This window comes from Mustelus asterias, chromosome 6, assembly GCF_964213995.1.
Source record: "Mustelus asterias chromosome 6, sMusAst1.hap1.1, whole genome shotgun sequence".
Classification (NCBI taxonomy): domain Eukaryota; kingdom Metazoa; phylum Chordata; class Chondrichthyes; order Carcharhiniformes; family Triakidae; genus Mustelus; species Mustelus asterias.
Window position 1 is genome coordinate 101,201,873 of NC_135806.1, and position 20,900 is coordinate 101,222,772.

General features: G+C 44.0%; 1 protein-coding gene across 2 annotated transcripts in view; it reads right to left on the reverse strand.

Annotated features, from left to right (window-relative positions):
* LOC144495022 (uncharacterized) overlaps nt 1–20,900 on the reverse strand; it is a 65,423-nt gene that overhangs the window by 707 nt on the left and 43,816 nt on the right. Inside the window, exon 2 of one of the 2 annotated variants that reach the window (XR_013498200.1) lies at nt 835–917. The exons of the other annotated variant lie outside the window; for it this stretch is intronic. The gene's annotated coding sequence lies outside the window, so the exon portion shown is untranslated. Of the gene's footprint in view, nt 1–834; nt 918–20,900 lie in introns of those variants that run through there. 2 annotated transcript variants of the gene reach the window in all.

The following is a 20,900-nucleotide window of genomic DNA, read 5'->3' on the forward strand; positions in this document are numbered from 1 at the left end:
GTTCAGATGGCTTCCCACAAGTGCAGGGAGTCATTGATCACACATAGGTCTCCATGGCCATTGGTGTCAAGGTGTCCCATAAGACCATAAGATATAGGAGCAGAAGTAGGCAATTCAGCTCATCGAGTATACTCTGCCATTCAACGAGATCATGACTGATTGATATGATAATCCTCAACTCCACTTTCCTTCCTCATTCCCATAACCCTTGATTCCCTTACTGATTTAAAATCTCAGTCTTGAACATACTTAACGACTCAGCCTCCACAGCTCTCTGTGTTAAAGAATTCCATAGATTCACCACCCTCAGAGAGAACAAAATTCTTCTTTATCTCCATCTTCAATGGGCAACCGACTTTGCCTTTGTAGATTAAGATGCCGAGTGATGACTGAGTTCCAAGGCATGTCAGCTGATGGGCTCAGCAGAGTCCTGGCCTCCAAGTTTCAGATCCCTAGGACATACCTGCATTCATCTACTGCGGGGTGCTCACCAGTTGGCAACCCAGAAGCCGGTCTACTAATAATCCCGCTCCCCCCCCCCCCCCAAGGTATGCGCTTCTGCACTGATGGAGGGTGCGGGTATAGTGCCTCTACTGTGGGAACATCCAAGAATTTGTTGGAGCTGCTGCCCTTACAGCTGTCCAATGCCATACTGCTGGATGGACTGAGCTGCTCCATTGTTCTTCCTGAAAGGGAAGGGGGATGGCATTAGTGTATGGCAGGGGCATAAGGAAAGGAAAGAGAGAGCTCATGTAAGGTTAGTAAGATGGATGATCTTACTGTTTTCTCTTGGGCCCACCTCTCCCTCCCTGGCAAGTTGGAGGGCTCTCCCCTCGAATGATGATAACATTTGTGGTTAGGGCATGCCTCTGCCCACCCGTGCTTTTTCTTTTTAATTGTGAATGAGCCAGCTTATCCTGCAAAGAGACAGATGGGGACAGTGTAAACAGGCTGCATTCCTGGTCAGATGGTAAAGATGCTTGACATGTGTGGTTGGTGGGTGAGAGCTGGAGAGCGATTGTTATATATTTAAGTGGTTGCCTGATTGCTTTAGGAGTCAGTCACATGATGGATGGTGATATCATTGGGATGTTTCACAGGCTCCTGATTTAAGTTTCATTTTCTACCTTGTACAGGCAACAGCTCCTCCAATAAATCTGTTGTTGTTATTTTGAAGCTATGTGTGCAAACCATGTATTTTTGTTTCAGTTTAAACCCACAACCCCTAATATAATTAGGACATTATGGTGATGAAGAGAGGAGCTGCAGTGGAGATGAGGAAACATGTGGGAGGGTGAATTGGCCGTGAGTGAGTTCCCAGTGGATGTGTGATGGGTGTGTGAGTGGTGACAAATGAGAACAGTAACTTAGCCTTGATGCACAGAGGAGGTCATTCATCTTTTTCCTGCACTGACTGCCCATCCTTTTGTGTAGGGAGCTGGCATCTACCAGCGCTGTCACCACCTCCCATGTGGTTGGGTCACTTTGCTGGAGGGTCTTTGCCCCATTTGAGGGTACAGATCTCCAGCTTCTCCTTCACCCCATTCAGCATTCTAGTGAATGCTCCTTAAAAACCGTGGGGGAGCCTTGGCTGGATGTGGAACAAGTGCTGGGGAGGCATTTAAATGGTGCACCCCCCGACTGAAGTGTTCAAGAGATACCAGGGTGGGCAAATCAGAATTAGCTCACCACAGATGCAGGATAAAACTCGTGCAAAAATTAGTTTTTTCAAAGTGCCTAAAATACGGCGTGAAAACTCACCAAGATTGGGAATACTCACTGCTTTTCTCAACCGAAACAACACAACCAAAAAAGGGAAATTTCCATCCATTATTTTGTCACAACAGCAAAACACATACTGTTCACATTTTCTTGTATTTATATCATGTGCTGCTTTCACCATAACAATAACGAGCTAAATTATATTTGTTTGCAATCTGGTGCAATGTTCATGATGTATTATATTTCCATAGCTAATATATTTTTATTGAGTGCGTCAGACTCTATAAATACATTGTGGATATGCACATATTTTGTGAAGCTTAACATTGACACAGATCCAAGTAAAGCACTATAAGCTGAAATCACAGTATCATTAACATTTTGAAGTGCCACTTTTTTTGCTGGTTCAAATAAGAATAGTCAGCACCTCTGCAACATAAGAATGAAAGATCAGACAGGCCATACTACAGAATGACAGCCATCTCCCAGGAATTATGGGCCTTAGGTTTTAAACTTAATCTAACAAAGACTATTTAAGGAATGTTAATTTCAATGAACAAATGCTTTATGACTGGTTTCAGTTACTTAGGGCAACATTCACCAAACATTGCATACTGCCTGTGCTAGTGAAGGTGCTGACTGCTTTTCATCTTTCAACTGCAACAATTCATTCAGAAATAGCTTATTACTTCAGGACACCACTCTGCCAGTTTTGCAACATCCCACGCAAAAGTAAAATAATTCTTCTCATTGTTTCTTCAGCAATGTTTTAGCCGCCATCAATCATTCTCATATAATCATTCAAAACCTTGTGCGTACATTAGTACGTTATATCTGATCAGCTAAGGATGTTGCCTTTGCTTGGAGGCGAAATTGATGACTAATTTTATTGGCAACTGACCATCAGAAAGAAACTCACAAGGTAACAAAATTCTACTCCCTCCCAACCACCAACGCCCACCCCCAGAAAACTCCCCCCCCCCCCCCCCCCCCACTCCCCCCAGTTCCAAGCTGATATCAACAACACTGCTGGTAATATAATAAAGTATCAATATTTGCTTAGTGGTAGCATTCTCGCCTTTGAGCTAGAAGGTTTATTGATTCAAACCCTACTCCGGGAAGCTGAGCATGCAATCTAGCTTGGCAATACTGAAGGAGTGCTATTTTGTCGTGAGTGCCATCTTTCAAATGAGATGTTAAAGCAAGATTCTGTCTGACCTCTTAAGTGGCTAAAACATCCCACAGCATCATTCAAAGAAGAGCAGGGAAAGTCTTCTGGTGTCTTGGCTAACATTTACCTCTCAACCAACATCTTAAAAAAAGATTATCTGGTAATTTATTTAACTGCTGGTTGTGGGGTCTTGCATGCATATCAGCTGCTGCAATTGTTATACTACAACAGGATTACATTTCAAAAAGTATTGTATTAGCTGTGTGCATGCTTTGAGAGGCCTCAAAGCACTACATCAATGAAAGTTATTTAATTCTTTCTTGAGCTGACCTACCAGGATTGATTTCCAATTACTATCTTCCCTCTCTTTCTCTGCTCAAGTACCTTGCCTTGCTTAATAAACAGTTGAAATTAAGAATATAACATTTTAGGAATCCCTCCGTAATGTAATATAAAGGTCGAAAAACACAATGCTGGATGCCAGTACATGCTATTACAAAGGGAATGGTTGGTTTCATCTGTGCTATGATGGAACAAAGAACAAAGAGCAGTACAGCACAGAAACAAGCCCTTCAGCCCACCAATCTGTGCCGACGCAGATGCCTCTCTAATATTTTCTTGCCTCTAAGTGGTCCATATCCCTCTATTCCCTACCTATTCATGTATCTCTCCAGATGTCTCTTGAACGTTGTTGTAGAATCTGCTTCCACCACTTCCTCTGGCAGCACATTCCAGGCATTTACTACACTCTGTGTGAAAAACTTGCCCTTTACATCTCTCTTAAACTTTCCCACTCTCACTTTCATACACAACTCCTTGAATTACAGAGGTCTTGCTATTGAGAGGCACAGTTGGTAATCTAACAAATAAATACCGAGTAAACATACTACTTAAAAATAAGTTCAATTTGCTGCTGATCATTAAAATATTTCTTCATCAGCTTCAAAGTGTATTGGGAAATTGAAAAAAATAATGGAATCCTTATTTAAGTGTTAAATTATACCATTTTTAAAACAGGTTATGAAAAACAAATGGGCAAATTGAACAGTAATTGTCTGGTAGAAATAACTGAGCAGAGTTCTGGGTACCAGCATATAACTCTGCCAATCTCACACCCGACAGGGAAAACATATCCATGGCAACAGTGTGTGATGCTTTAACCAGCAGAGACAATTCTCCCAGATCTTACTTATCAAATATTCTATGCACAGCATGCTAAAAAGGTTTTATTTAATACACGCTTTGATAATGCTACAGCTCGCAACTGTGGATTTATTCAGATAAAAATTATTTTCACTTCAGTAAGCTTTTCTTAAATTCCTTTGGCACCTCGCAACGATATTCACTTTGACTCCTCTCCTGGTGCAGCGCATAATTTTAAAAAAAATTATCATGAATATAATGTCAAGGAGGGAGTCTCCTGAAATTAGCTGTAGTAAGCCCTCTATTTACCATTTGGATCACATAATAACTTATATCTGGGGAACCATATATTCATGAGACACCAATTAAAACAAAAACTGTAATTGATTCTCTTGAGAATATTTCTGGATTTGCTACAATAAATTGTCAGAAAGAGATCTAAGCTAAGAAAAACCTAAATGAAGATCTATATCCATTGTCAGAGTCAAATTAAGCACACGTCTCAACTTCAATCTTTCAAGCAATTGTATATAATCATATACAGTGAAATCTAGACTGTAAGAATAATGCACATTATATTCATTATGTTTACTGACATTAAGAAAACAAATTTCAGTTGAACAATTTGTAATGGTAACATTTCCAAGCGCCAACTTAAATTTACATATATATCATTATAAAATGCATGTTTAAAAGTCTGCTCAACTATAGAAAAATATAAAGCAAATAGAGTTCATTATGGTGCAGAATCAGATGTACAAATTTATATTTTAATCATGCATGGGCAGGCTGTAGAATTGATTAAGAATTAAATGTCTAAGAGGGCCTCAATCAAAATGGCAATCTGCAAGATCTCCTTCAGAACATTTACATCTGTACATATTCTTCCAGTTAAAGATAAAAAGTGTCCTCATAGAAAATTGACATCTTTTTCTATAGTGATATAATTTAGTTAAGTGGCTCAAGACCATTGGGTAAATAAATAATATGCTATTGTGTGCAGCACTGGGGGTATTTTTTTAAAAGTTGCACTGCTTCGTGTCATTGCATGTATACTGTGATTAATATTTGAATGTATGTATAATGACATGAATAATAAATCATCACGTCCATCACACTATTGCATTGCAACTATCATGGGGAAATATTGTGTTAGTTCATGATGTTATGACACATCTTAAAAAAGCATAACTTTCACCATGTGTCTACTGCCCTTGTCCTTCTAGACAGTAGAGGTTGTGAGCTTGGAAGATGTTGTTGAATAAACCTTAGTGAGTTGCTGCAGTGCATCTTGCATACAAACTGTTGTTATTGTGCACTGGTGGTGCTGGATGGGCTGCCAAACAAGCTGGCTGTTTTGTTCTGGATCTTGTTGAGTGTTGTTGGAACCACACTCATCCCCGCAAATGGAGAGTATTTCATCACACTCCTTATTTGTCACTTGTATAATAGGCTCATTTGGAATACTTGCCACAGAATTCCTAGGGCGGGCTTTTGTGGCCACGCTCGCCCCAAGGCCGAAAAATCTCATCCAAGGTCAACAGACCTTTGCATGGTCCGTGTCCCGCCCGCTACAATTCCTGTGGTGGGCGGGATGAGAAAATTCCGGTCCTAGTTTCTGACCTGCTCTTGAAGCCACAGTATTTATACAGCTGATGATGGTGGGAGATTATGAAGTTGTTGGGCATCAAAAGAAGATGGTTAGATTGTCTCTTGTTTCAGATGGTAATTGCCTGATCAGTGGCACAAATATTATTTTACTCTTTATCAGCGCAAGCCCGAATGTTGTCCAGTATGTGCTGCATGTGGGCACAAACAGCTTCAGGAGTGTGTATGGGACAGTGTGTGGTACTATTCACATATTATTGACATCCACACTTCTAACCTTTTGTTGGTCATTGATTAAAATGCTGAAAACAGACAGTGGGAACTCCTGGAGTGATGCCCTGGGCCTGAAATGGTTGGCCTCCAACAATAAAGGTCATCTTCCTTTCTGCTAAGTTTGACTCTAGATAGTGGAGTTTCCCTTGCCCTTCCCATTGATAATTTTGCTTCGACTTCTTGATGCCACACTTGGTCAAAAGCTGCTTTGATATCAAGGACGACATTCTCACTTGTACTTCGAGAGTCATTGTCAGATTGTTCTCTTCAAATGTACAATGAAGCATTGGATTTTTTAAAAAATTAATTCGTGAGACATGGGCATCGCTGCCTGGCCAGCATTTATTACCCATCCCTAGTTCTTTGGGATTTTGGGATGGGATTACCCATCCCTAGTTCTTTGAGAAGGTGACCAAAGAGGTGGATGGGGGTAAAGCGGTTGATGTGGTGTATATGGATTTCAGCAAAGCGTTTGATAAGGTTCCCCTTGGTAAGCTTTTGCAGAAAATACGGACACATGGGATTGAGGGTGATTTAGTGGTTTGGATCAGAAATTGGCTAGCTGGAAGAAAACAAAGGGTGGTGGTTGATGGGAAATATTCATCCTGGAGTTCAGTTACTAGTGGTGTACCGCAAGGATCTGTTTTGGGGCCACTGCTGTTTGTCATTTTTATTAATGAGCTGGATGAGGGCGTGGAAGGATGGATTAGTAAAATTGCGGATGAGACTAGAGTCGGTGGAGTTGTAGACAGTGCGGAGGGAAGTGGCAGGTTACAGAGGGACATAGACAAGCTGCAGAGCTGGGCTGAGAGGTGGCAAATGGAGTTTAATGCGGAAAAGTGTGAGGTGATTCACTTTGGAAGGAGTAACAGGAATGCAGAGTACTGGGCTAATGGTAAGATACTTGGTAGTGTGGATGAACAGAGGGATCTGGGTGTCCATGTGCATAGATCCCTGAAAGTTGGCACCCAGGTTGATAGGGTTGTTAAGAAGGCGTACGGTGTGTTAGCTTTTATTGGTAGAGGGGTTGAGTTTCGGAGCCAGGAGGTCATGCTGCAACTGTACAAAACTCTGGTGCGGCCGCATTTGGAGTATTGCATACAGTTCTGGTCGCCGTATGATAGGAAAGATGTGGAAGTGTTGGAAAGGGTGCAGAGGAGATTTACCAGGATGTTGCCTGGTATGGTGGGAAAATCGTATGAGGAAAGGCTGAGGGGCTTGAGGTTGTTTTCGTTAGAGAGAAGAAGGTTAAGAGGTGACTTAATAGAGTCATACAAGATGATCAGAGGATTAGATAGGGTGGATAGTGACAGCCTTTTTCCTCGGATGGTGTTGGCTAGCACGAGGGGACATACCTTTAAATTGAGGGGTGAGAGATATAGGACAGATGTTAGAGGTAGGTTCTTTACTCAGAGAGTAGTAAGGGCATGGAATGCCCTGCCTGCAGCAGTAGTGGACTCGTCATCATTAAGAGCATTCAAATGGTTATTGGATAAACATATGGATGATATTGGAATAGTGTAGATTAGAGGAGCTTTAGATTGGTTCCACTGGTCAGCGCAACATCGAGGGCCGAAGGGCCTGTACTGCGCTGTAATGTTCTATGTCCTAGTTGCTCAAGGGCAGTTGAGAGTCAACCACATTGCTGTGGTTCTGGAGTCACATATAGACCAGACCGGGTAAGGAGGGCAGATTTCCTTCGTTGAAGGACATTAGTGAACCAGATATATTTTTTCCAACAATTGACAATGGTTTCATGGTCATTAGTGGCTTCTTAATTCCAGATTTTTAAAATTGAATTCAAATTCCACCATCTGCCATGGTGGGATCCGAACACGGGTCCCCAGAACTTTAGCTGTGTTTCTGGATTAATAGTCTGGCGATAATACCACCAGGCCATCTCCTTAAGCGATTGAAGAAAGGCGAGAGTTAGGGAACATAACTGTTGATTATCACCGAAACCATCTAGCAGAAACTAAACTGGAGGCTAGATTAAATGGCCTTTGGGACCTACCTACAATGATCCCACCACCTTCTTATGGGTTCTGATCCTATCTGCTTTTCTGAACTGGAGAGATTGACATCTGCTGATATATGCAGATTGTGCTCTGAATCATCTGGTTAAATTGCATTTTACAGCAGCACTAATGTAGTAAAACAGCTGAGGGTTGAATGATAGAATCCCTACAGTACAGAAAGAGGCCATTCAGCCCATCGCATTTGCACCGACCACAATCCCACCCAGGCCCTACCCCCATATCCCTACATATTTTACCCACTAATCCCTCTAACCTACGCATCTCAGGACACTAAGGGGCAATTTTAGCACGGCCAATCAACCTAACCCGCACATCTTTGGACTGTGGGAGGAAACCAGAGCACCCGGAGGAAACCCACGCAGACACGAGGAGAATGTGCAAACTCCACACAGACAGTGACCCAAGTCGGGAATCGAACCCAGGTCCCTGGAGCTGTGAAGCAGCAGTGCTAACCACTGTGCTAACCACTGTGCTACCGTGCCACACAGGACCATTATCAAATAAACTTTGACACCAAGCCACATAAGGGGATATTAGGAGAGGTGACCAAATGCTTGGCTAAAGAGGGAGGGCAGATGATTTTGGCCCTGCCTGTAGCGGGGGTTGTTGTGGGTGTTAGCAGAAAATCTGGAGTGAGGCTCAAAGTTGGACTTCTGCTGGTGGGAAAACAAGTCGGAACTTTCATGGCAGCATAATGGCAGGCCAACTTTTCCACTGTTTCATGTCATGGACCCCAGGTGCATACATTAATATGAATGCTGATTAAAAACACAACTTGCTAGAATCACATTTTCCCTCCTAATTACATGCCATGCCAGTGAAAAATTAGACCAATCTGTTTTACGACTGGATATAAGGATGCATATTGATGCACTATCAATCAAGCAAAGACTAGTTTGTATGCAAGAACAAATAGGCTTTTATTCGCAAAAGACTTGGAGCATACCCATGCTGATGAACTGGTCCAGAGACTGAGGCAGGGGGGTGGGGAGCAGTCACCTTTATACCTGGACCAGGGGGGGAGCAGTCTCAGGAAGGGCCGGCAGGGGCATGCCCAGGCATGTCACACACACACACAGGCAATAAGCTTAACAGTGGTTTACCATATTCACCCCCTGCTTTTAAAAAAGGGTCCGGCTGGGGTGAGGTGGGTAGAACGATATTTACAGAATTACAAATTTACAAATTCAGTCTCTCTGGGGGCTTGATCTGCCGCTGCGACTGCCGTAGTGCCGGTTGTGGTGTCGGTTCCGGTGGCCGCGGTGTTGGTTCAGGCGCCAGGCCTTAGTCGCTCGAGTCATCTGTAGTCCCTTCCGATTGTCGGGTGCGTGGTGGCGGCTCCTGGAGCTCAGGCGTGCTGAATACAGGGGTTGGGGGTGTGGGGTTGTGGGTCATCGTGGTCCCTGGGGCACCTGCGGTTGCCAGGTCTCGAATGGAGACTGTGTCCTCCCGCCCCTCGGGGTACGCCACATAGGCGTATTGGGGGTTGGCGTGGAGGAGCTGGACCCTTTCAACCAGGGGGTCCGACTTATAGGTCCTCACGTGCTTCCGGAGCAGGACAGGGCCTTGGGACGTCAGCCATGACGGTAGTGAGGACCCCGAGGAGGACTTCCTGGGGAAAACAAACATTCTTTTGTGAGGGGTAGCATTGGTGGCGGCGAGGGCGAAGTCAGACGCATCGCACTCCACCTGGAACGGGATGGATTCGTCTACAGCGTGCATCGTGGCCTTCGCGATGTCTGCTTTGATGCGGTCGAAGGCCAGGCGGGCCTCTGCCGTCAGGGGAAAAGAGATAGATTTGATGAGCGGACGGGCTTTATCCGCATAATTGGGGACTCACTGGGCGTAATACGAGAAGAAGCCCAGGCATCTCCTCAGTGCTTTGAGGTTGGTGGGGAGGGGAAGTTCCAGGAGCGGACGCATGCGGTCGGGATCGGGACCGATGACCCTGTTTTCCACAACACAACCAAGGATGGCGAGGCGGCGTGTGCGGAATACGCACTTCTCCTTATTATAGGTCAGATTTAGGAGTGTGGCAGTGTGGAGGAATTTGTGGAGGTTGGGGTCGTGGTCCTGCTGTTCATGGCCGCAGATGGTGATATTATCCAGGTACGGGAAGGTGGCCCGCAGCCCGTTCTGGTCTACCATTCGGTCCATCTCACGCTGGAAAACCGAGACCCCGTTGGTGACGCCGAAGGGGACCCTAAGGAAGTGATAGAGGTGGCCATCCGCCTCGAAGGCAGTATATTGGCGGTCTTCCGGGTGGATAGGGAGCTGGTGGTATGCAGATTTTAAGTCAATGGTGGAGAACACCCGATATTGCGCAATCTGATTAACCATGTCAGATATGCGGGGAAGGGGGTACGCGTCCAGCTGCGTGTAGCGGTTAATGTTCTGACTGTAGTCAATGACCATGCAATGTTTCTCCCCAGTCTTAACAACTACTACTTGGGCTCTTCAGGGGCTGGTACTGGTCTCGATGATCCCCTCTCCTAGGAGCCGTTGTACTTCGGACCTGATAAAAGCCCTGTCTCCAGCACTGTACCATCTGCTCTTGGTGGCGATGGGCTTGCAGTCGGGGGTGAGATTTTCAAACAGTGAGGGAGGGGCGACTTTAAGGGTCGAGAGGCTGTAGGTGGTGCACGGTGGGCGATCTAAGAACTGGGGATTGCAAACAGAGAGCGGGGGAAAAGGCCCATTGTACTCCATGGTGACACTCTTAAGGTGACACAGGAAATCTAGCCCCAGGAGTACGGCAGCGCAGAGTTGTGGCAGCACGAGTAGCCTGAAGTTTTTGTACATTGTGCCCCGTACAGTCAGGGTCGCCACGCAGTACCCGAGGACATCCATCGAGTGGGACTTTGAAGCCATGGAGATCGTTTGCTTCACTGGCAGTACTGAAAGGGCATTGCGACTCACTGTGTTAGGATGAATAAAGCTCTCCGTACTCCCACAGTCAAATAAACAGTTTGTAGTGCGACCGTTTACCTCGATGTCCATCATGGACCTGGCGAGTTGGTGAGGCCTGGATTGGTCCAGCGTAACCGAAGCCACCGTTGGATTTTGCGACGCGGCTGACGGCATCCAAGATTGCGGCCCGCATGGCTCACACGTGGCTGAAGGCGTCCAAGATGGCGGCCCGCATGGCTCACACGCGGCTACCGGCGCCCAAGATGGCGGCCCCCGCGGGTCGCACTCAGCGCTACTGGGCTTGGAGGTCGACTTCGCCCTGCATACCTTCGCGTAATGGCCCTTCTTTCCACATCCGGAGCAGATCGCATCCTTCGCCGGGCAGCATTGTCGGGGGTGCTTCCCCAGGCCGCAGAAGTAGCACTTCGGACCTCCAGAGACTGTAGCAGCGGTCGGGTCATTGGTGGGACGTGGCATGGCGTAGGCCTGCGGCCCTCCCGAGTACAGAGGTGGCGGCGACTGCAGCATCCATGATGCGCCCCCGTGGTCGGGGGTGTAGGCCTCGAGATTACGGAAGGCCAACTCTAACGAGTCGGCAAGCGCTACAGTCTTTTGTAGATCCAGCTCACCCTGTTCCAGCAGTCGTTGTCGGATATAGTTTGACCTGATACCTGTGACATAGGCATCTCTGATTAAGTCCTCAGTGTTTTGGGCGGCTGTTACGGCCTTGCAGTTGCAGGCCCTGCCAAGAGGACTATCTTCCTGAGGAGTGTCATCCTTTGGCTTGCCATGAGCATATTGGAATAATCGAGTTTAGAGTTGACAAAACCATGGATGAAGATTTTAGGTTTAGGTGAGCTGAGGCAGCGGTGGAGGACAAGGTTACAGAGGTGTCTATAGGCATTTTTGGGGATGGAGATGTTTGGAGTTGGAAGTTTAGCTTAGGGTCAAATAGAATGTCAAGATTACGAACAGTCTGGTTCAACCTCTGACAGTGACCATGGTGATATATGGAGTAGGTATCAAGGCTACAGTGTTATGAGGTATTTAAATATGATGCAGGAACCTTTGAACCTGTCAGCTGAATAGGGGCGGATGAACCCATCAGCTGAGAGCGGGTGGATGAATCGGGCTGCCAGCCTTACAGGAGAATCGGAGGGGAACTCTCCTGTGCATAATTAATGAAGTCCAAAGTGCAGACTGTGCCGTGGGATCCCACCATTCTGGTCAGCAGGACCCAGGCTTCCAACCACCACACTTTGTCTCAAGATCGGAGAATTCCATCCAATAACGTCACTGGACTAGTAATCCAGTTTAAGTTTATTTATTAGTATCACAAGTAGACTTGCATTAACACTGCAAAGAAGTTACTGTGAAAATCCCCTAGTTGCCACACTCCGGCGCTATTCGGGTACACTGAGGGAGAATTTAACAAGGGCAATGCACCTAACCAGCATGTCTCTCGCACTGTGGGAGGAAACCGGAGCACCTGGAGAAAATCCATGCAGACACGGGATGAACATGCAGACACTGCACAGACAGTGACCCAAGCTGGGAATTGAACTTGGGTCCCTGGCGGTGTGAGGTAGCAGGGTCAATCACTGTGCCATCGTGCCACCCTAGGCCAATGCTCTGGGAACACAGATTCAAATCTCTCCAGGCAACTGGTGCAATTTAATTCAGTTTATTAATTCAATTAATAAATCTGGAATTGAAAGAAAGTCTCAGTAATAGTGATGATAAAACTATCATTGATTGTTGCAAAAACTACCTGGTTCACTAATGCCCTTAAGGGAAGGAAATCTACTGTTTTTACCTGGTCTGGCTTCCATGTGATTCCAGGCCCACAGCAAAATGCTCGACTCTTAGCTGCCTGCTTAAATGGTCCCAACAAACTATCCAGTTCAAGGGCAAGTAGGTATGGGCAACAAATTCTGGCCCAGTGACACCCACTTTCCATGAAAGAATAAAAAAAGAAACACTAAGGCAGGCAAAGACACATGAAGACAGGCATGAAGGGAATACTCAATTTGTACCTAAGGGAATGTTCAATATGTATAATTTCATTTCAAAATTTGCTTTGTTTTATTATTTTTGCATTTTTTGGCTTTTATCTTTGCTTCATGGCCTGGATGATGGTGTGATGGTCAATAACAGAGGAAAAGTAAGGAGTATGGGAATTGCTGAAAACATCATCTGAAAACACGTCAAGTTCCACATGTATGCTCACAACATCTATTTTTACTCTACCTCTCTAAATCCCTCCACTGTCTCTAAGTTGTCAGGACCCAGTACTGGCTGAGCAGAAATTCTTCCAACTAGATATTCAGAAGACAAAAGAACAAAGAACAAAGAAAATTACAGCACAGGAACAAGCCCTTTGGCCCTCCAAAGCTGCACCGACCATGCTGCCCGACTGAACTAAAACTCCCTACCCTTCCATGAATCATAACTCTCTATTCCTATCCTATTCATGTATTTGTCCAGATGCCCCTTAGAAGTCACTATCATATCTGCTTCCACTACCTCCCCCAGCAGTGAGTCCAGGCACCCACCATCCTCTGTGTAAAAAACTTGCCTCAGTCACTGCCTTTTGGTTTCTGCCACAAACTTCATTTCCTAGTTACGAAATCCATTCCTCCCCCTTGAGACTCAGGCTAAGTCATACTGTCTGCAACTTTGATGTTGTACCTAACCCTAAGATGAACGTCTGACCATATATCTGCGCCATTATTAAGACCACTCTCTTCAGATCTATAACATTGAATCATAGAATCCCCACAGTGCAGAAGGAGGCCATTCAGCCCATCAAGCCCACACCGACAACAATCCCACCCAGGCCCTATCCCCCCGAACCCCACATATTTACCCTGCTAATCCCCTGACACTAAGGGACAATTTAGCAAGGCCAATCAATCTGACCTGCACATCTTTGGAGTGTGGGAGGAAACCGGAGCACCCGGAGGAAACCCATGCAGACATGGGGAGAATGTGCAAGCTCCGCACAGACAGTGACCCGAGCACCCATTGCTTGGTGCCATTCTTGTCTTAGCTCACCAGCTGCTGAAAACGTCATCCATGCTTTTGTTACCTCTACACTCCATTACTCTAACACCCCCCCGGCCAGCCTCCATAAACCTAAGCTTGTCCAAATCCTGCTACCCACATCCTAATGCACACCAAATTCAGTTCACTTCGCACTCTTTCCTTGCTAACCTACATTGGCTCCCAGTTGAGTAATACCTTTATTTTAAAATTCTCAACTTTGATTCCAAATCCCTCTGTTGCCTCGGCCCTCCCTACCTCTAACCTTCTCAAGCCCTATAAACTTCTAATATATTTGCATGTCTCCAATTCTATTATGCATCTCATTTTAATCCCTTTACCATCGACAGCTGTGCCTTTAGTTATTGAGGCCCTAAATGCTGGGATTTCCACCTTAAACAACTCTGCATTTCTTTCCTCCTTTAAAATGCTCCCTAAAACTGATCGCTCTGACCAAACCTTTGATCAGCCTGCCACACATCACCTTATGTGGTTCGGCATCAAATCTTATTTGATAAGACCTATGAAGAGGTTTGATATGTTTTATTACATTAAAGGCACTAATGTATTTTCTTTCCACGTAAGAAAGCCATTGACAGATGGTAACTTTGTATTGGTTTTGAAGTGAAGCATTTAATTTCAGAAATTCACTATTAACTAATCGTCTTAACTGTTTTCCATCAAATATAATTTATGCAGTGTATTCTAACGTAGAGAATTCCTTCCAGGCTGAATACTGAATTGCAAAACTGCTAATTACCCTATAATGGAACAGAGCCTGATTTAGAAGTGTTTTCATTGTGCCGACGAGCTATTTCTGTTGTCATAAGGTAGTAAAAATTCAAAACCCATAGAACACTAGCTTTTTATGTTAGTTGGATGTGTATGGCACAGACACAATGTAGAAATGTAATAGAACATGTTCTGACTTGAAGGTAACTTGAGTAAATAAGACAGACCTGATTAGGGAGTCTCTAACAAGATTCTGCTTATCTTTCCCAGCATGTTGGTAGCTGCCTTTGTAACTATACCAACTCCCTCTGCATGATATATACATTCTGTCAGAAGTCTTTGACAAAGGTCCTATTGCTGGAGTCTCTCTCTTTCTACCTGTCTATTTGATTCTTTTATCTATTTGTCTGGGATTGCACCTGCCCATCTGCATTCCAAACAAACAGACAGAATTGGGCACTAGTAAAATGTCACAGTGCATAATCCCAGTTTTATTTTCTGTATACTTAAAATGTAGTCACATTATGCAACAAACACCAGTCACATTGTTTTTCCAATTTACTGTTCATTTGGAGTTTAGGAAATGCAAAATATCAATTCCTCTTTTCCTCAAAAGATTTGTTAAAAATATTTTAATGAATAAATATTAGCTTCTGAGTATTTTGAAATCAATATTTGTAGAACAAGAAGTCTGTTTTTCTCTCTGAGAGTATCTATTTCAGCATTACAAATTCCACGAATTTTCTCAGCGTTTCTTTGATTCCACCAGCCTAACTTGGGCTGATATTTGAAGGAAGTCCAGTTTACGCAATTGATAGGGGTGCAATAGAAGAAGCTCAGAGGAAATTTCCAGTGTAAGTCATTTTCTAAGTGTTTTTTTATGGACACAATATATTGATCCCTTGTATACATTTTGGCAATAAATAAATGAAAGCCTCACTGCATTTCAAAAACACGTATGATTTAAAACAGTAAAATGGAAAACTACAGATAATTTACAGGAGTTTCCAAAATTTGCTGAAGGGCAATTCTAACTTCTGCATGCTTGCAGGCATTTTGAAGATGTACTGAACGAGTTATAGTGCTTTTGCTTCCTTTCCTGAAGGGAAGAGTTTAGTTGCATGTGCATAGTCTTACATGTATCAACCTAATTATGTAGAAAATAGGAGCAGGAGGAGGTCATTTGGCCCTTTGAGCTTGCTCTGCCATTCATTATGATCATTCAACCTGATCTCGCCTTCCCCCCATTACCATACTTGATTAGCAGAGAAAGGACAATGCACAAACATCATACAAATGTACAAGCAGTAAGACCTTGCCACGTAACACAAACTATAAGGATCTTCTCTTCCTATACTACAGAAGCAATAATGTTGCACTGCCATCTTCAGTCCCTTTAACCATGAGAGACATCAACATAAGATTAATTGCTTAAAGGCAATCAGGATGCCAAAATTTCTGGGACCTCACTCTGCCATCAGAAATGCACCAAGTCAGAACTTCTGGCTAACAGTCTGCTTTCTCCTTGACCTTAAATCCTGGGGTCAGGTTCAACTCAAGGCTTGCCTTTATTTTTTATTTTGGTGCAGACTTGCAATTTATACAGCACTTTTCACATAAGGGCATCCTAAAGTACTTTGCAGCCACATTAATTACTTTTGAAATGTAATCGCTGTTGTTGTCTGGGAAATGTACTAGCCAGTGTGTGCACAGCAGCTCCCACAAGCAGCAATGTGATCTGTTTTTAGTGATGCTGATTAAGGGATAAATATTGGCCAGAACATTGGGAATAACTCACCTATTCTTCTTCAAAATAGTGTGATAGAATTGTTGACATGATTTTATGAGGGGTAAATCAGGTTTGACTAATTTGCCTTAGTTCTTTGAAGATGTAACAAGCAAGGTGGACAATAGGGCTCCTGCAGATGTAGTATATCTGGGCTTTCAGAAGGCATTTGATAAGGTGCCACACTAAAGGTTAATGAGGTTAGTTCATGGGATTGGAGGTAATTTATTAGCCTGAATAGAAGATTGGCTAACCAAAAGAAAGCAGAGAGTTGGGATAAATGGGTCATTTTTCTGGTTGGAAAGATGTAACCAGTGGGTGCACAGGGTTCGGTCCTTGGGCCCTAACTATTTACAATCTATACTAATGACTTGGATGCAAGGATAGCAGGTACTATAGCCAAATTTATGACACTAAATAGATGGGGTATTAATTTGTGATAATAAAATGAGAAATTTACAAATGGATATGGATAGGTTAAGTGAATTGGACAAAATTTGGCAGATGGAGTTTCACATAAGTGTGAAATTATCCATTTTGGTAGGAAAAATACAGAGGCAAATGATCTAAATGGAGAGAAACTTCGGATTGCTTTGGTGCAGAGGGATCTTGGTATCCTCGTGCATAAATCACAGAAAACTAGGGTACAGAAGGTGATAAGGAAGGCAAATGGAATCTTGGCAGTTATTGCAAAAGGAATAGAATATAAAAGTAGTGAAGTCTTGCTGTTATTTTACAAAGCACACTTAGAATATTATGTACAGTGTTAGTCCCCTTACTTGAGGAAGGATGTCGATGCGTTGGAGTCGATTGATTCTTGATTTGATTTATCATTATCACATGTATTCTTATACAGTGAAAAGTATTGTTTCTGTGCACTATACACACAAAGCATATCGTACATAGAGGAGAGGGTGCAGAATGTAGTGTTACAGTTATAGCTCGGGTGTAGACAAAGATCAACTTAATATGAGGTAGGTCCATTCAAAAGTCTGATGGCAGCAGGGAAGAAGCTGTTCTTGAGTCAGTTGGTACATGATCTCATACTTTTGTACCTTTTTCCCAATGGAAGCAGGTGGAAGTCAATTTTGATTTGATTTATTATTGTCACGTGTATTAATATACAGTGAAAAGTATTGTTTCTTGCACGCTATACAGACAATGCACACCACACATAGGGAAGGAAAGGAGAGAGTGCAGAATGTATTGAATTAAAGCATTGTTAGAGAGTTTAAAGAGGGTAAAATATAGAATTAGAGGGTATGCTGGGCACAGTTTGCAAGACGTTACCATGCTCTGGTGCCATCTTTGTTTTTCAAGAGAGTATGTCCGGGGTGTGTGGGGTCCTTGATTTTGCTGGCTGCTTTTCTGAGGCAGCAGGAAGTGTAGATAGAGTCGATGAAAGGGGGGCTGGTTTGCATGATGGACTAGGCTTCATTCATGACCCTTTGTTGTTTCTTATGGTGTTGGACAGAGCAGGAGCCATACCAAGCTGTGATACAATCAGAAAGAATGCTTTCTATGGTGCATCTGTAAAAGTTGGTATTAGTTGTAGCAGACATGCCAAATTTCTTTAGCCTCCTGAGAAAGTAGAGGTCTTGGTGGGTTTTCTTAACTATAGCATCAGTATGGAGGGACCAGAATAAGTTGTTGGTGATTTGGACACTGAGAAACTTGAAGCTCTTGACCATTTCCACTACATCCTGTTGATGTAGACAGGGACATGTCCTCCACTATGCTTCCTGAGGTCAATGACTATCTCTTTCATTTTGCTGACATTGAGGGAGAGATTGTCATCACACCAGTTCACCAGATTCTCTATCTTTTTTCTGTACTCCGTTGCATCATTGTTTGAGGTCCGGTCCACTACGATGGTGTCAGTAAACTTGAAAATCGAGTTGGAGTGGAATTTGGCCACACAGTCATAGGTGTATAAGGAGTGTAGTAAGGACACAGCCTTGTGGGGCACCAGTGTTAAGGATGTTCATGGAGGAGGTGTTGTTGCCTATCCTTACGGATTGCGATCTGTGGGTTCGGAAGTCTAGGATCCAGTCACAGAGGGAGAAGTCGAGCCCTAGGCCATATGAGTTTGGAGATGAGTTTTGTAGGAACAATGATGTTGAAAGCTGAGCTGTATTCAATAAATAGGAGTCTAACATAGGTGTCTTTGTTATCTAGGTTTTCCAGGGTTGAGTGTGGGGCCAGGGAGATGTCGTCTGCTGTGGACCTGTTGCAGTGATAGGTGAACTGTAGTGGATCCAAGCAATCTGGGAGGCTGGAATTGATTTGTGCCATTACTAACCTTTCGAACCACTTCATACTGATGGGTGTCAGAGTCACTGGACGACACTCATTAAGGCATGCTGCCTGGCCTTTCTTTGGTACAGGGTTGATCAGTGTCTTCTCGAAGCAGATAGGGATCTTGGATTGGTGTAGAGAGGTTAAATATGTCTGCGGATACCACCAGCTGGTCCGTGCAGGATCTGAGTGCTTGTCCAGGTACCCCATCCAGGCCAAATCGCTTTCCGTGGATTCACTTTCGAGAAGTCTGATGTGACGTCTGTGATGGTGACCTCGGATATGGGTTCACCTGAAGCTTCAGGGGTGGAAGGCATGCTCTCGCTGACCTCTTGCTCAAAACAGGCATAGAATGCATTGAGTTCATGGGGGAGGATGCGTTGGTGCCGACGATTCTACATGCTTTCATCATGAAGCCTGTTATGTCTTGCAGACCTTGACATAGTCAGTGGGAGTCGTGTGGCTAGCCTAGGACTCTAGCTTGGTTCAGTACTGTCTTTTGGATCTTTGATGGTCATATACTATTCATAACTAATATTACAGTAACATCAAAAACCCATTTAAGATGCATCAATGGCTGTACTGAAAATAGTCCTGTCAAATTCTATATTTAATAGGTAGTAAAGTCAACATTAAATGAAAATGTAAAGATCCTCTAAGATCTGCAACATAAGAAGTGGCTGTTGTCACTGATAGAATATTTCACATTTGTTAGAAACAAATTCCTAACCAGCTGATTCAAAGTTAACACCTCCGACAAAGCATTAGTGGCAGAATTGCAATTTTGCGAGAGAATTCTACAAACTTGTTTTTTTATATAGTGTTATGATACCTGGCCAGATCTTTCATCGTGGAAGGGTGAGATGGTTATGGACCAATAATGTTTTGTTTCTGGTAGATAAAGCTTGAGATTCAAGATGCTTATCAAGTGAATAAAGTCACAAGATTCCATGGGTTTTGAATAAAAATATACTTTACTATACAGGTTCAGTAAGATAAAACTATTATAAACATTTATCTTACATAAGGTGTCGGGATTCAGATGTTTCAGGAAGGACAGGGAGGGAGGCAAGAGAAGGGGTGGAGTGACACTGCTGATCAGGAATAGTGTCACAGCTGTAGAGAAGGTGTATGGTGTGGAGGGATTGTCCACAGAGTCTCTGTGGGTGGAAGTTCGGAGTGGGAAGGGGTCGATCACTTTGCTGGGAGTTCTCTATAGGCCGCCCAATAGTGACAGGGAGGTGGAGGAGCAGATAGGGAAACAGATCCTGGAGAGTTGCAATAATAGCAGAGTTGTTGTGATGGGAGACTTTAATTTAGAAACATAGAAAACTACAGCACAAAACAGAGAGCCCCACAAGTTGTGCCGAACATATCCCTACCTTATAGGCCTACCTATAACCCTCCATCCTATTAGGTCCCATGTACTCATCCAGGAGTCCCTATTGAGTTTGCCTCCACCACCACTGACGGCAGCTGATTCCATTTGCCATCACCCTCTGTGTGAAAAACTTCCCTCTAACATTTCCCCTGTACCTACACCTCAGCACCTTAAACCTGTGTCCTCTCATAGCAGCCATTTCCACCCTGGGAAAAAGCCTCTGAGAGTCCACCCGATCTATGCCTCTCAACATCTTATATACCTCTATTAGGTCTCCTCTCATCATACGTCTCTCCAAGAAGAAAAGACCGAGCTCCCTCAGCCTATCCTCATAAGGCATACCACTCAATCCAGGCAACATCCTTGTAAATCGCCTCTGCACCCTTTCAATCTTTTCCACATCCTTCCTGTAATGAGGCGACCAGAACTGAGCACAGTACTCCAAGTGGGGTCTGACGAGGGTCTTATATAGCTGCATCATTATCCCCGGACTCCTAAACTCAATCCCTCGATTGATAAAGGCCAGCACACCATACGCCTTCTTAACCACCTCCTCCACCTGCGGGGCCGATTTTAGAGTCCTATGGACCCGGACCCCAAGGTCCTTCTGATCCTCTACAGTACTAAGAGTCTTTCCCTTTATATTGTACTCCTTCATCCCATTTGACCTGCCAAAATGGACCACTATGCATTTATCTGGGTTGAAGTCCATCTGCCACTTCTCTGCCCAGTCTTGCATCCTATCTATGTCCCTCTGTAACTTCTGACATCCCTCCAGACTATCCACAACCC